Source organism: Emys orbicularis, chromosome 1, assembly GCF_028017835.1.
Source record: "Emys orbicularis isolate rEmyOrb1 chromosome 1, rEmyOrb1.hap1, whole genome shotgun sequence".
NCBI classification, from domain to species: domain Eukaryota; kingdom Metazoa; phylum Chordata; order Testudines; family Emydidae; genus Emys; species Emys orbicularis.
In genome coordinates, this window is record NC_088683.1 from 147,605,520 (window position 1) to 147,617,982 (window position 12,463).

General features: G+C 42.7%; 1 protein-coding gene across 1 annotated transcript in view; it reads right to left on the bottom strand.

The window, feature by feature from the left end:
- LOC135887813 (killer cell lectin-like receptor 2) overlaps nucleotides 1-12,463 on the bottom strand; it is a 94,623-nt gene that overhangs the window by 38,456 nt on the left and 43,704 nt on the right. The gene's annotated exons all lie outside the window — the stretch shown is intronic.

Here is a 12,463-nt window from a genome sequence, read left to right on the forward strand (position 1 = left end):
GACCAAGTCATTCCCCCTTTGTCCCCATTGGAGAAACGTTCCATGCCAAGAACACTATGGTCTCCCTAGCCTACTTGTTACAAACCTCATGTCCGTTTACCAAAGTGCTGCCAGTGGTTTACATTTATGCCTAATGCTGTTGGGACTAGGCTTGCTTTCAACAGCACTAAATGCCATGTGGTCCCAAACAATCCCAATTTGAATGATTTTAGAATCACTGAAGAGAAGCTGTGGGTCAAGGAGCCCTCCCGATAATTTCCACTGCACAAGAACAGCCTTTCAAAATCTCCCAGAATCGTCTGCTTCTCACTTTTGCACTCGGAAAGATGGGATAGGTACCCACAGGGCATTGCGACTTACAGAATTTAGAGCAGTGGTCCTGGAGATGCAGAACAAACTTGCAAACAGATAGCAGCAGCATGGATGTAGTAGAGATGCTGAACCATTTGTGTTTAAACCGTTTCTACCCTACCCATTCGATAACTAATGGCTCAGTGCCAAAGGTTTTTTTTTATAAGATTCAGGAAATTCATGCTGGTCTCAGGCCCATTATCTACATCCCTCCTGGATAGTGAAAGCTAGTGGCAGGTCCCAGTTCTAATACTGACAAAGGTTCTCAGTGCCTCAATCTGAAAGAGAAGGATCCCACCATGATTATGTGTGGGAAAGTTTGTCTTAATATAACTTTCTCTTCATGTGAACAACTTGACTGAGTACCAATTTGCCTTAAACTTTTATTTTGCGGGAGCAATCAATAAAACCTTTATCTAGCCTCAGCCTACTCCTGGGATGTCACTGTTCTTTCATTTGCACTGAGCATGCTTCCTGGTCTTATACATCTTGAGCACCCGGCAGGACACAGCAGCAGCATTTTCATTAATGACTTGGATGATGGAGTGGAAAGTATGCTTATTAATTTGTGGATCACACCAAGGGGTTGCAAGCACCTTAGAGGACAAGATTCAACTTCACAAAGTGGAGAATTAGTCTGAAATCAACAAGATGAAATTCAATAAACACAGGTACAAAGTACTGCACTTAGGAAGAAAAAAAGATCAAATGTACAGCTACTTAATGGGGAATAATTAGCTAAGGGTTAGTACTGCGGAAAAGCATCTTGGGGTCATAGTCAATCACAAATTGAATATAAGTCAACAATGTGATGCATTTTCGAAAGGCTAATATCATTGTGGGGTGTATTAATGGGAGTGTTATATGTAAGGCATGGAAAGTAATCATCCCGCTATACTTGGCACTGAGGAGGCCTCAGCTGGAGTAATGTGTTGAGTTTTGGGTGCCACACTTTAAGAAGATGTGGACAAATTGAAGAGAGATCAGAGGAAAGTGACAAAAATTTTAAAAATGATGACGCACAATGGAACCAACAATGTGACATGGTGTGGAACTACACAGATTATAGAAGATTTCATGGATTTTGGAAGGGAACTAAAGAAGAGGAAGGTCCAAGTGATCTCAGAGATCCTATCAGTCCAATGAATGAGAGAAAGCAGCAGGCAGAAAATACTGGAGGTGAACTGTTGGCTGCTCAACTGGTGTAAAGCTGAATTTTAGTTTTGTGGAACACTGGGTCACATTCCAGTGGGAAAGGGGATTGTCTGAGTGAGATGGTTGCATCTCAGAAGTAGCAGGGCTAATTTTGGTTGGAGATTATTTGGAGCAGCTAGGAGGGTGTTAAATTAATAAAGGAAGCAGAAGAGGCTCTGGGTGCATATACAGTAGAAACTCAAACCAAGTAGAACCAAACCCTATGGAACCCCATTAGAACCACCCCTGCTCAGGGATGATTCCCTCCTGATGACTACTTTTTTAGAAATGTCAGTTATCCAGGTCTTAATTCATTTTGTGTGTGCTTCATTGATATACTATAGTGCTAATTTTTTTATCAAAATGTTTTGGGGGTACTTAGGCAAACACCTTCAAATAGTCTGGCACAGATCGTCAAATGGAGTTAGGCACCTAAATACCTTTGAGATCTTGGCCTAAGTCACTTAGATGCTTTGGAAAATGTTACCAACAGTGTTTAAAAACATAATCACAATTTACACTACAATGTCTCTGGCTTCACTCAGTGTGCAGGAAGGACATAATTTGAAACAGCGGGTTGTAAGAAGAGAGAAGATTTTCTCTTGTGAGTAAAGGACTCTGGATTGGGACTCAGGAGAGGTGAGTGCTAGTCCTGGCCATACCTCCGATTTTCTATGTGATGTTTGGTAAACCAGTATCATAATGCATATGCACAATGGGGCCAGGTTTCCACAGGCAACCTTAATTGAGGCCTTTTCTAATGCTTGAGTGCTTGACATTGAAACCATAATATTTTTAGTGTGGTTTATTATATTTTAATATGTATATATAAGAATCTGTGTAGTCCATGGTTCTGTGGCTGTTTCATATGGTCTGGACTCCACACCTTCCCTACCCTTTGCTGCTGAATTTTGCTCCAGATTGAAAGCTTTTACTTAAAAGAATGATTCTATCCCTCTGAGTTGTGCAGATAACCTTGAAACTATGAACTGCATGTATCCGGTTTAATGTTATATTCCTGAGCTAGCCGATGACCTTCAGCAATAGCTCTAAGAGATGCTAACTGCCCCGTTCATCTCAGTGGGCTATTGATTCTGAATCCTAAATTGACAATTAGGGGTGGTTGAAAACTTTCCATTCAAAGTGTTTTTTTCAGACAGGAGGTTCAGTAATCACTCAAATAAATATTGCTGTTGACAGTTCCTGCTCTCCTTGAGAAGTTTTGATTTTTCATCAGAAAACCCAATTCCCAAAAACTGAATATTTTCAGCTAGAATGTTTCCATTTTTCCATTTTTGTCTGTTTTGCTTCTTAGACACAGATATTTAAAATAGTGATTCAAGCATTTCAGTGTCCTCAACATCAGACTTTGTAGTGAATATGTTAGGCCTCATTATTGTCACCTAACCCATCAAGATGAAAGATCATTTCCTCAAAGGGCTTTGTGCAGGGGCCTTTTAACTTAGGAACATCCTGTGTGATTTCAGCCAGAATATGACAGAGTGAATCTTTGTCTCTCAACTCGGACTGATCCTCTTTAACACAGTAGTCAAAGAATTTTTTTCTCCATCTCCCTTCTGCTCAGATATTTATGCAGAACAAGGTTCAGTACATCTTTTCACATTCTGTTCCACCACTCCATGTGATGGATCTCAAGACATCAACGCAGATATCATCACTTGTTGGGACTTCGATAATTGCTATACATTGAAGGTTTACGTCTCTCATCTAATTCAGCAAAGGAGTGACAAAAGTATCTATTTCGAAAGATCTTATATATAATTATTAAAATTTTGTCTTATACTATTTAGTACACATATCAAAACATATATCTATATGCAATGCATTATTTAGTGTTGATGCTCTAGCATATGATTTCTGTATTTGTAGCTCTGTGTTCTTTTCAGTATATAAAGATCATCACCAACAAGGGAATGCAGAAGATGGGTTACATCTTGATATTAGTAAAGGATTTGGTAAAAAGTCTCAAGAGATATTATTTGAAATGTTGCTCCTAATTGGCTAAGAAGTAAGCATAATCTTTCTGACTGAAAATTATCGGAGGCACCATGAACAAGGGGTAATCCTAAATATCAAAGTATTGAATGAAAGATTGATATTTGGTCAGGTATTGCAGGGATTCAGGCACCATCTTAAAGTGGATCCATGTAAAAAGTTGTTTTCCATTTTTAAATATTTTACTGATTTTAGAGATCATATTTCTAAATGGAAGATTTTATTAAGTGTGACCACTTTCCTTAGTATCTGTACTAATGATCTGGAAGAGAGTGTAAACAACATGTTAATAAAATTTTGAAATGATTCTACATTGTTCTGAATCCTAGAAAAGTCAGGGAAACAATTCAAAAGAACAGAGATGTTACCAATACGCATGAATAATAACCAAATAAAATCTAGACAAATGCATCACCCTTATGCAACAATCACAGCCCAGATCCGCTGCATTTAGTATGCTAATGGTACCTAGAGATAATCTCTTGTGCACTCTAGACATGCCAATTTCTGTAAAGGGTCCTCAGCTCTAAGTTTTTAATTCTGCTAGATCCTGAATTTACTGACCATAAGGGCATCGGGCAGAACTCATTTCATCACTCTTGTGTTAGCTTGAGAGAAGTCTTCTGCAAGAATGGGCCTCAGACAGTGTTTCTGATTTATTTCTATCAAACTATTGTGAGGAATAAAACTGTTTCAAAATGGGAGAAACTTTGCTAAAATTTCATAATAAATTTGTCATGTTTTGGTTAAAAAATGTGAAAATTAGAAAATTTTCAATTACATCTATAAATAAATATATAAATAAAATGCATTAATTTTACAAGTACATTTTCTTGAAAAAAATTGTCTCGGTTTTTCATAGAAAACTTGCAAAATTTGACTTTTTTTTTACTGGCTCTAGAAATTATTTACTTAAGGGAGAAACAGTCTATTGGTAACATGAGCTACAAGTAGGATATTTTTATGATTTTTATTTTCATAGAGTTTGCATTGTTATCAGGTAGAACTTAATAAACAATTCTTTGATGTTGCTCCAGAAGAAAAAAAATACAAATCATTCCCTGTGATGGGGTGTACCAGGACCTTTGTGGCATCCTGGTGGTATACCCATGATCCTACCGCACCCTGCCCCAGGAAAGGAGCAGCGAAGGTGGGTCCTCCAGACCTGCCTAGAGATGGTACATAGAAGCAGCCAATCAGAGCCCAGCAGACTCAGATAAAAGGAACTGCAGGGCCCAAGCAGGTCAGTTTCTCCTTGGGACCAGAAGAATGAGGAAGGGCTGGAAGACAGAGATGGAGAGAACTCAAGGACTTGTAATCCTAAGGTAAATGAGACAAGAATATGGAACTGATTGGGAAGCAGCCCAGGGATTTCAGCAGCAACTGTTAAGGGAAGCAATATGTGGCTGCTGCTAACAGGGTCCCTGGGTTGGGACCTGGAATACGGGGTGTGCTTGGGTTCCCCATTGGCCAGTGATAAAGTGGCCTAAATCCTGAAAAGTGGACAGGATTATTTACTAAAAGCTTGAGAAAGGGGCTGGAATTTAAACAGGCCCAGAGGACCATTTGTTGAACTCTGTTACCCCAGAAGGGGTTAATTCAATGCAAGTTATCATAGCACATAGGCGCAGACTTCCCCTCTACCTGGGGGGTGCTTGACCTCCCCCTCTGCCCCCACTCCACCTCTTCCCAAAGGCTCTGCCCCTGCTCCACCCCCAATCCACGTCACACTCCACCTCTTCCCCCAAGCCACCCATTGTGCCCCTCTGATAGCCCTGGTATCTAGCTGCTCAAAATCAGCAGCCAGGCATTCTGCCTCAGCACTCCACCCCTAAGTAAACTTTGTGCCTTTCCCTTCACAAATATTATGCAACACGTGGCTAATACCATGGGAATATTTTCCTCATTCAGATCTAACCTGCCATAAAGGCATCACTAAAGTGCCCTTAATCTGCCAAATGCACATTCAATGGTCATCCTGCACCCACTCAGCCTACTGTTGAAACACTCCTTACTGCAATCCAGGTTTCCCGAGTATGGTTTCATGAGCCATGGAATGTGTGTGCCATCTATCACCCCTCCACAGTTAGGGAAACCCATTGCTGCAAAGCCATCCATAATTTCACGTATGTTGCCTAGAATCATGGTCTTGTGCAGCAAGATGCAATTAATGTCCCTGCAAACTTGTGTTAATGCAGCCCCAACGGTCGACTTCCCGACTCCAAACTTTATTCGTGACTGACCGGTAGCAGTCTGGAGTCGCCAGCTTCCACATTGCGATTGCCATGCGCTTCTCCACCGAGAGGGCAGCTCTCATTTGGGTATCCTTGTGCCGCAGGGCTGGGGCGAGCTCAGCACACAGTTCCAGGAAGGTGGCTTTCCACATCCTAAAGTTCTGCAGCCACTGCTCATCATTCCAAACTGCATAACGATGTGATCCCACCACTCAGTGCTAGTTTCCCAAGCCCAGAAGTGACATTCCACCATGTTAATCTGTTCCGTGAATGCCAAAAGCAATCTCAAGTTGCCGCTATCCACGTAATCCATGTTAGACAGCGTGTCATGCAATTGTGACTCCCGTCACCTTCACAAGTTCAAGATTAACTCCACTACCATTCACGATGTGCTGCTGACAATGAGCAGAGCAGTGGAGAGCAGTGTGGGATCCATTCCTGCAGGCAGAGATGGCAGGGTGAGAAGAAAGCAGGGACATTGAAAAATGCCGCAAACTGGAGATGGAAGCACAGGGAATGCTGGGATGGAAAGCAATGCATCATGGAACATTGAGCTGGACCCATGATGTGCTGCTATCTGGTCTGCCTTCCCTGAACACCTGGCTGCAGAAAGTGGACAGCTGAACTGTGGGATAGTGACCCATATAAGTGACCTGATTTTCAGAAGAGCTAATCATTTGCAGTTCTTCACTGACTTACACGCCATGAGATTTACTCTCCAGCAGTTACACAAGGAGTATGCCAGCACAGAGCCTGTCTCTCAATATCTACTTTGCTCAGACTCACTGTTGGCAGCCAAGACACCCACTGCTCTGAGCAAAGCCAAACAGAAGATCCCCAAAATCCCTGCTATGAGCCTCCATGCAGCAGCTGGAGCAGAAGAATCTGAGAGAGAGAAAAGGGAGAAGTACAGAATTATGGGGGGAAAGGCTTTTAAACCCCAAACTAGGCATAAGCCATTTGTGTTCTCTGTGTTAGTGAAATGCAGCTCAACTGCACACAAGTATTCATTTACCTCCCCCTACCCTCACACATATTCAGCTGTGTCAGAACAGGTCACCCGTGCTCTTGAACTATGGAATGAAAACTCTTGCCATGTTCAAAGTTATATAGGTCAGGATTCCTGGATAGCAGGATCTAGCCTTAACAAAACCTTAGTAAGGAGGCTGACTGTTTTACGTGGGACCTGATGGCAAAAGAACTGTGTTCTGGGGTCCTAGCAAAACACCATTAAGGTATATTCTTTCCACCTTAGCACTTACATGGAGCTTTTCAACTGTAGCATGTTCAAAAGGTGGGAAAGTATTATCCCCCATTTTACAGATGGGGAAATTGAAACAGAGAGCGGTGAAGTGCTTTGCCCAGGCTTACCAAGCGAGTGAATAAAACCCAATGCTCCTGTCTGTCTGTTTGAAGCCCTGTGCAATGGACCAAACTGCTTCTATGCAGCAGTTTATGAAAGAGGGGAATCATTTTATTCAGTCACTGCAAGCATTGCATACACTCATAAAAGTGTGGGTAAGGAAAAGAAGGTGCAGAACAAAGAGTTCTAGGAAGAATAAAAAGGGCTCCCCATTCCCTTTTGGGGGAGTTCCACCTTAAAGGCACCTTAAAACAACATTAAGGACTCAGCTGTGCCTTTTAGGAACTGCCTTGTGCTGGGACAGTGTCGAGCTGCCCCAGCAGGAGGTCAGGGTGGGGATTGTGTCTCCTGGGGAACAGTCCTTCCCCGACCTCGGAGGTGTGCAAGGGGAGAGCACTCACTGCACCATCTTATAGGATGGTGGAGCTGCTCTCCTGTGTTACCTAGTGGGGGAGGCAGTGATGGTGCTAGTCCATTGTGGGCCCTAAGCAGGAATATTTTGTGCCCCTTAATTCTAAAACAGGAAAGTTTTTATAACAAAAAGTGAATGGGGGACCCATGGAGCTGCTGGGGGCCCAAAACAATTGCTTAGTTTGCTTATGTCTAGCAGTGGGTCTGGGAGGAGGTGGCTAGAGAAGGCCATAGTTATATTTCCCCATCCATCCACTTTGAGGTGGCCAATGGTCCTTTCCCCTCAAACATTCAAACAGCGGCTGGGAACAATCTGGCCCAATTCCCTTTATTACATGGATACATAGCACTGCTCTGAATTTATTTCAAAGGAATTCATTTTATATTTCAATATAAAGAATGTAAAAGGAATAATGTTTGTGGCATCTTAGCCATTTTATGCCTTGATTTGGGGTATTTAAGTCCTGATTCTTTATGTGGAGTTTTGCTTTTAATGTTCTCATACAGTTCAAGGAAGGTGTTAGACAGTTAAACACCAGTAAATATGGAGTCAGCAGCTTGTAGCACACAGTACCTTTGCCCTGGGGGTTCGTAGTCCTGCATCTCCTCTGCTGCTCAGAAGCATTATAGCATTTCAGTTCTGTGTAGGTCACCACCTCCTAATTATTTCTAGTGGGCTATAGCAGAGAAATAGTGAATTTCATTCATTGCACTGACAAGGTGGATAGCTTTAATTACAATCTATAGAGCTATAAAACTATCATTGTAGTATATGGGGCATGGCATGACTTTTGTATTAAAAGGTTTAGTCCCTCAGTACAATGGTCTCTAGTAGCCTGTCAGTGTACTGGGATCAACCAACATCTGTGAATATCCGATATCTGACCCCAAAGTGTTGTTCTTCTTAAAGTTGTTCAAGTGACTTATATAACCCTTTGCACATACTATATAATCAGGATATTACAGTTAAAAAAGCTAAGCATTAAAAGTTATGGAAATATCCAGTGAAGATAACATATTTGCTTGATTACCCTAGACTCATGCATTCTGCTAATGACAATCTTGAAATGTAAAATTTCACTTTGCATACTTTAAAACAAATGGAATGTGATCCATAACACATATTTGTAAACTCATTACACTTATCCTGGGCTATTTCCTTGATTTAAAGCTTGTTTCTTCTCCCACTGAAGTCAATAGCTGTATGCCAGCTGACTTCAGTGGAAACAAGCCACTAGGTATTACACTTTTCTAGATGGAGACCATTTTTTTCGTTTTTTTAAAGAGCATTTTTAAATGTCATCTTCTCAAAAACTGATTCCTCAACATCTTGGATGATCAGTGGAAATCCTCTGCAGCTCAGGAAAGCCTCTGCTGGACAGGAATAATTTTTAAGACTCTGAGATGGTAAATAAATGTGGACAATTATGTCATGACTTTATGATGTTGACTGTCACATTCAGGCAAAGCAGAGAGAGAATGGTACTTTATTCAGTTATGAGTAGGTTTCAGAAGGGAGAGAAGAATTCAGATATCACCTTCTTTACTCCTCCCACAGCAAGGCATGACTTAAAGACCGCATCTCCTTGAACACAGGGAAATCAACAACATTCATTGACAAGGAATGGTTTGCGATAACACAATCACAGAGCTGTTTCCAGAGCTCTAGAGCTACGATAACTTCTGCACCCCGACACAGAACTACAATTTCATTTGCTTTTGGGGTGGAGAGAGTCTGGATACAGTCTGGTGCCTAATGCTGGAGAACTCAAGAGTGAAGGGAAGTGGTTAGCTGTACCAGTAGAAAAAGAGCCCCCAGTCACACAATTTCTGGGTAGGCAGGAACTGGATTGTGGCCCCCTCCCCTTGCTGACAGGGATGGCTGTGCTGGGGGAAATGCGGACAGCACATGTCAAACATGCAGCATTACAAGGGGTGCCCCTCTCTGCTTTCCCCTTAGGTTTCTAGCGGTTCTGGGTGTGATTCTCCACCTGTTTTATACCAGTGTAGCTCCACTGACTTTAATAGGATCTGTGCTCCTAAATCATTTAGACACTTTTGAAAATCTCACCCTTGCCTAATTATGGATTTAGGAGCAGAACTTTAGGCACCAATGCCTACAAGAACTGCCACTTGAGATGTTCACCTCCTGCACCCACTCTCTCCTTGAGTGATATCCTTTAGTACAATGCACATTGAGTTCCAGTACAAACAGAGTCCTGGGGCCACATTATGCTCTGAGATGCCCTGTTACATCTGGCATATTTCCATGGGAATCACTGGAGTTACTCTAGATTTACACAGGCCAAATGAGGTCAGAATGTGGCCTTATGCTGCAGAGAATCATAGAAGTCAAAATGTCAGGCCCATATTAATGCCATTTATTTAATCCTTTGGGAATCTGTGCCAAGGGTTATGCAGCAGACTGGCATGGGTAAGGGATCCCTGACTCTCATATGCCAGGGGAGAACAGGAAGCTCACAGGGTCACAGGGGAAAGGCGGTTCTCTTTCCTCCTGGCTGGTTGAGGCAGGGAAGCCTCTGGGGATTATGAGCAGTGTTTTCAGTTGAGATATTGTTCTCATTTTTGTTTGTTCCCATAGTTATAAACAATAAAGAAGGGGATGAAAAGGGACTTGGGCTTGCTGACTGCTTCCCTTCTCTGGCTGATGAAACAGAGACCCTCTCCCCACCACGCACATGGTCGATACAACAATCCTGCATTAAACTCAGTCTGGAGCTTATATTTTCATCATAGAATTCTGTTTAGTGCATTATCCAGTCTAATTTTAAATGTTAATTTAATAAAGTGCATGTCTTGTCTCTGAATTCCTTCCAAACTGCCCACCCCTTTCTGCCCCCTTTTAAAGCCTTGTTTATCTAAATCCTTGGGGCAAGGACCATAGCCAGATGTGTTTCCAGGTGTGTTGTTGTAGGGAGAGTGAGGTACCATCATGATGTCATTTTCCCCCTTTTATTTCTTCTTTTCACTTGCTGGAAAACTCTTTTGCTGTGACCTGGGTGAAACAGTTCCCATTGTGTAGTGCTACCTCTGAGAGGTTTCTATTGTACAGTTCCTGGGGTAATCCTTGTGCTTGTGTGCATTTCCTCAGTAAGCCATTAACATAGTTTGGCCTTTTTACTGTTGTACCTGAAAGGCTGCTTGTGGGTGTTTTCAACCTCACAACATGTTTCAGTAACACATACATAGCCAAACTTCATAACGTCACATACAATCCAATGAGATATTAATGTCTGGCAGATCAAGACTTTTAGAATGATACCTCACAAAGCACACTTTGTACAAAACATATCCTAATTATATGACAGTGGTGAATATTAGGGTGCCAGGGTGTCACAATGGCCAAACCACTTCAATTCTCTGGAAGGGGATGAAGTGCTTTGGGTACAAGAAAAACAGGGAGTACTGATTGGTCCCCAGCCTCTATTTAACCAAGCACAGGAACAGGATGTTGTCCATGCAGGTGAGTTCTCCCTGCTCAGGACTGCTTCCCCCTGCTCCTACTGCTTGCCTGACACCTGACTCTCAGTTTTGCTCTCTGGCTTGCATTGGACTCTGACCTCCTGATATCTGACCTGGCCTCCTACTTTCACTACTAGGTCAGACCACCCATGCCCCGGTCGTAACTGCCTTTTTCCAATTTCTCTCTCTGATTTTTACATTAGCACCCTTCAAACTTTTTCCAGACAAAAGGGGTTCAGAAATTACCATGCTTATATATTCACATACTGGAACATTTGTAACAAAGTTACAGCAATGACTGGGTGAGTGCTGGCGTTTGATCCAGGAAGCAGTTCTGAGAGGAGAATGCTAATGAGTCTGCAGCAGCACAAGACTGGATGCTGTCTTTGTGTTGTACCCCATTGTGGTAACCAAGTCAGGCTCTGGACAGTCCCACAGCTATTATATTGTGTTGGGAAAAGGGAAACTTAATCAAGAGATGAATGAATGTCTGAGGCTTAAATTGTCCAATGGAGTTTGAGGGGAGAAGACTAATAGATTACTATGTGCATTTATACTTTAACTTTGGCAAAACGTGTATGAAATTAGGTGCGTGAGGGCAGTAAGAGACTGGCCCCTCCATTTAGGAATCCAAGGAGAGAAGGTGGGTCAAAGCTCTTGGTTACCTCACTTACCGTCAGATATTTTTAAGAAAAGAGAACGTCATCCTGAAGGAATTGGGGAGGAGGAAGACTTTAGTAGTGGCTGCATTCCCCTTGTGGGCCAGTGGGCTCTCCTGGTGGACTACATGGCACTGTGCTGAAAGCAGAGGGCATGCTCCACATCTCACTGGATTGGGATAGTGATGCTCCCTTCTCCTTGGGTTGTGCAGTGGGGACTCACCAGACCCAGGAATGTGAAGTGTGAGTGTCAGGATGAGCTGGTGCCTGAATGGGGAGTTGCTGGGGCTGTAGCAGGGTTGGCTGCCTCCCAAACACCCCCTGGAGGCCAGGGGTAGTTCTGTGGCAGCCTGCTTTAGTTTCCTCAATAACTCATAAAGAGGCTTTCACAAGTCCAACCACCCCTTCCTGGGGTCTGGTTTTATTAACATAAAATTCCAAATAAACCCGAAAAGTCTACCACCCAGCCTTAAGATGGACACAGCCCCTCTTCCCTGAGATACTCTCCCTTCCTCTGAGCTGCTGAAGAAGATGCATGGCCTGGTCTGCCTTCTTCCAGAAAGGAAAACAAGACTTCCAGTTGGGCCTTTCTACCAAGCCCCAACCCCCTTCCTCAGGGATCACTGCAGGAGACTTCACTGTCCCCCTTTGACTATCCAGAGGCCAGGTTTAGTCACATGAGTTAAATCATTTTTTCCACCTGGTGATGCAAACCGGCTGTGACCTATCTTCATTTAGGAGCAGCAACCGCA